The sequence below is a fragment of the Coturnix japonica genome, chromosome 5, assembly GCF_001577835.2.
Source record: "Coturnix japonica isolate 7356 chromosome 5, Coturnix japonica 2.1, whole genome shotgun sequence".
NCBI classification, from domain to species: domain Eukaryota; kingdom Metazoa; phylum Chordata; class Aves; order Galliformes; family Phasianidae; genus Coturnix; species Coturnix japonica.
Genome location: NC_029520.1, coordinates 39,339,222 through 39,344,017, shown reverse-complemented (window position 1 = coordinate 39,344,017; position 4,796 = coordinate 39,339,222).

Genomic DNA, 4,796 nt, shown 5'->3' with positions numbered 1-4,796 from the left:
TATTTCAAACCTCAGTTCTAGATTAGTTTGCTCCACTCCACTCGGCAAATGGAGGACCATACAATATTGCAAAGTGTTTACCACAGCCTTCTTGTCCAAAAGGTGAGGAAATTGTGAATTCATTTAAGTGTTAGTCACCACAGACAGCTGAGTTTTGGTGGACAAAGAGAAATAAGTGCCTTGGAGGAACAACTGTAGACTCTCTTGGATCCAGAGATCAGGCACATTCACACTAGCAAATTTCTGAGCTGCAGGTCAGGTCTCAGCAGTACTGTCAGCATTAGTGAACTCTGCAGTGCTTCTGGGGTTTCTTTATCACCTTGTCATTCACTGAGTAGAAAGCACAGTGGGGAAGAAAGCTACTCATCCCCTCCAGTGTAACTGGTTGGTACTAACACACACAGCCTTGCTTTACTCTAGCATTTCTATTATAGCTGCTCATGGGTAGGGCACAAGACACAGGAGATTTCTTCAAATTGCTGAAAGTGGACAAAACACTTTTTTTCTCTATCCGTGGCCTCTTGACTACTTTCTAGTCACTGTTGAACTATTGTCTCTTCTGCCAAAGTTCCTTTCAAGCTAGGAGTGGTTTTGGCTGGATGGTAAACTCGCAAGGCAGTTTTACACTCCTACTATTACACTCTTCTTCCTGAAATGATATTTTGTGTAAGATTATTGTGCTAATGTAGATGGTACAGTTTGATAGGGGTTGCAAATTTTGTAGGATATCTTACCATCAACTCAGAAGTGCTGAGTATGGGCCATAGTTTGTCCTGGTGATGAAGTCTTCCACCCTCATCAAGCTGAGAGCAGGAACCTAAGAAGCCAAAGATGTTGTCATCACACTTGCTGCTTGACATGGGGCAGTGATCTGCCATTACACCCTTGTCTTAATTGCTTGTTAGTTACAGCCATTCTGCCTTTGTATTCCCTTTGGGTGAAATCTTGTCCCTTTTTTGAGCATCCACTGTAGAAAAAGCCCTTAGGTGACCCTTGCTAATAACCTCATTTCTGTGACACCACAAAGCCACAGAGCTCACAGGCTGAAACTATAGATCAGTTTCTACTAAAACTTAAATCAGATAAGTTAAATTATAATTTAACACCCTCCTGTGGGAGAGATTAATCTAGCAGCATGGTCTAGTGGCTGTCCCTGACCTTGCTTATTGAAATAAAATGACTCAAATTAAAGCTGATAGAAAGAGAAGAACCTAACTCACATAATATCTGTAATTTAAGATGTATTTTAGTTTATGCTAAGAAAAGAAACAATTACTTGATCTCCTGATTTTAAAGATGAGAAGAAGAACAGTCTTACCTGTTTCTATGTGCAAAGGACTATTATAAAGTATTAATTTAAAACAACAAGAATACTTTACAGAAGATGTATAAAAATATAGAGGGCTACATTCAGGTGTAATACAGGGCTTAGATACATGTGATCCAATCCAATGTGATCCCATTAACTATGACATCCTGCCAGCTAATGTTTCTATAGGGGACTGGTTTTATGCCTCAGTTGGTCACTTAATTGCTCGGTTAATGCATCTCAGTTGATGACAGTCAGTAACTTAAGAATATAGTAATAAGTCAATAGAGTTATAGAAGCTTTAGACTGTAAACAGTAAAGACCAGCTGGATGATTTTATGCAGGCATGTGCCTCTCCCTTCCCTTCTGGGACTCAGTGTTGCTGAGAATTTCATCAAAGGTGGTACAACCATATTGAATTTGTGTGCAGCTTGAGCATAGCCAGATGTCACAGCACCATAGTGCAATCACTTCCTTGGAATATGTTGGCCAGAGATAAGATAAAACTTCTAATCACATTGACAGTCGCTGACAATCAATATGTCGGGGTTGCTGGAGATCAGTCATGTCAGATCCTGTGGATACTTGTCTCTCCCAGCACCACCAGTCGCACTGTGCAGGCAGAGCTGGCTTAGCGGCTGCTTTCCCACAGAGGTGTTTTAGTGCTTCCAGACTCACCATCTGCTGCGGTCTCCATCAATTTGTCCTGTGATGTGACAATAAGCACAGCAATGGTCTGAAATACTTCCTTTGCTATAGGGTGCTCTTTGCTGACCAGAAATTGCCCCTTTCAATTATTCGAGTGCTGAGAATAGAAGTTTCACACTGTGAAGGATTTTGGTATTTCATAAGACAGTGCAGTTTCAGATAGGAATGAGAATATGATTCTCTATTCTTTGAGCATGTCTTTTCCACAGCTGACAGGTTTATTTTATAGTGACAAAATTGAGGCCACATTCCCAGAGTTTGCTCGTAGAGGAGATTGGCTGACACTGCAGCAGTTTCACTTAGCTGAACATCCGCTCCTTCCTCCACCCAAAAAGCCGAGTTATTCTGGAGAGCTGAGTTATTCACCTGGAAAGAAATGAGTTTGGCTTAACATACTTTGTTGTGATAAATAAAAACTGGCAGTTTCTTATCATCTTTATGTCTAGATATTTATACACAAATTGCTTCACATTTTGTTGCAGGTATTAAACTTAGGCTGACTTGCCTACAGTTTTCCAGCTCCCCCTTTTCCCAGTCTGTTGCAGAGTACTCAGTTGTCATCAGTCCTCTTTGTGTCTTAAGAACTGAAACAATCTTAAGTACTTTAATCTTCTGGGGTGAATTTCAGCTGGCTCCATGATGCATGTCTCATCTAAATATTTGCTCGCTGCCCTCTCCTATTTCCAGTCACGGCTCCAAAATAAAAGTTAAGAATCTGACCACAGCGACTCTTTTCATGGAGGCTCAGGCAGTGCACATTTTATCCTTTCATATTCCTTCCGTAATTTTTCAGCATTCCTGCTTAAGACAAGAGCAGCGCTCTCTCTTTCTTTTATCCCAAATGCATCTGTAAAAGCTTTTCTTGCTCCCTTTTCATGTCCTTTGCTGGTAGCAGCCTGCATTATCCCTCAGATTTTCTGATGTTATCTGCAAATCACGTTAATTTATGTTCAGTCCGTGTCCATATTTCCATTTTTAAACAATTCATTTTTTATTTTTAGTTTATTAGAAAGTCAGGGGATAACCCACTGCTGTTTCAAGATACAACACTGCAGCATTCTATTCTAAAAATATCAAAAGGACATTTCGACAGTCTGAACCTTTCTTCCAGTTTTATTCCATAAAAAAGAAAGTGTAGCAAATTATCAAATTTCAGAAGAATTTTGATTTTTGACAGACTGCATATAAGACTACAATAGGATTTAATGAAACTTACTTCAGCCAGCTGCTATTTTAATAACAGTGTTTCACAAATTGGCAACATTCACAGGAACAGGAGGAAAGAAAGAGGAAATAAAACCTGTCTGATCGTATCTAACAATGTGGTAAGAACAACAGATAATACACTATTACAGCAATGCTTTGACAGGCTTACTGGCAGTAGAGAGCTGGCAAAGAGAACCTTTCCTGCCTTGTGTAGAACATAGGTGCACATGGGAGATCTGTACCATGGAACAAACATTCTGCCCTTAGGCCAGTGGAGAATGCAGTTCATTAAGGCTGTGGTACCAGAAGGCAGAACAGTAAAAACCTTTTCTGTGTGCTTTGGTTATCCCTGATAATCTTCCAGGTCTGTTTTCTAGAACTACAAACTTTTTTCCTTTTCCAGTCTTTGTTGTTTCTAGCTAAGTGGTAAAATTTCTCAGGTGAAATCTAAATACGTACAAATTAGTCAATAAGAACCATCAGAACTGTGGAAAATGCTTTATTGGAAACAGGAAACTTAGACCCACTAGAAGCATATCTGATCTTTGTGTCTTAGTTACCTTTGAAAATCAGTCCTGCTGTTTTTATTCATTATTATACTTGAATAGAATGTAACTTGTTATAATCTGTGTGAGATCCCTACTCTAGATGTTTGCTCTGCTGCTGAACTAAACCACACTGATGAAGCAGTCATTCGTGTTAACATCTTCACAATCTGCCTGTCAGTGAACTCTGTATCTTAATTTGGCATTGCACAGCGTCTGCTCATTTGCTTTCCTGTGGGCATGTGGAGCCCCACAGTCCAGCTGCCCTCAGCCCAGGAGCAGCACTGACTCTCAGCAACTTAAGGACATCATCCTGCAGAACCCTCCACCTCACACACACTCTGATTAATAATTGCATCTTTCAAGGACTTTGTAAAGTTTCATACAGTATTGTATATCTTTCTTTAAGCTCTTTTAAATTCAGCCAATTTTGCTAGTAGACGCAGTGCACCAGATGTACGTCTCTAAAGACAGCGTTTAAAAAACAACAGAAATTGCAAAATCACCTCTGAGTTTATGTGTCTTGAGAGATCAATAATAGGTTTCTGTCACTAATTAGAGTCTTCCTACTCCTCTGACCAGCTCCAGAAGTTTATGTCTGACTGATTTCCCTGAGGTTTTTCATCTCTCTGCTCTGCCACTTCCAATTCTCTGAGACTGTTACAGCAGATGAGCATCATTAGCAAAACTGTAGTGTTTGCAGGGCTGTCTTCATTCTCCTGCTCCAGCAAAGTTATGCTGTCATCAGTAGTCCCAAAGTTGCCTCTAGTTTCACAGCAGACAGCATGGCACGGTGTTCACCTCTTCCATCTAAGTGATGTGATAGAGCTGGATCCAGCCTTCCTGGCTGCAGGACTGAACCCCAGGCTCCTTCTGGTAGCTGGGGAGAGGTGAATGCCCCTGGCTCACTCTGATGTCACTGCATCAGCTCTGCAGGTGACAGAAGAAAACAGAGACATACGTGCACTTGTGCTGTACAGCTCAGCAGGACAGGATGGTGTCAGGGTTTAGGGCAGTTGTGAGAGACA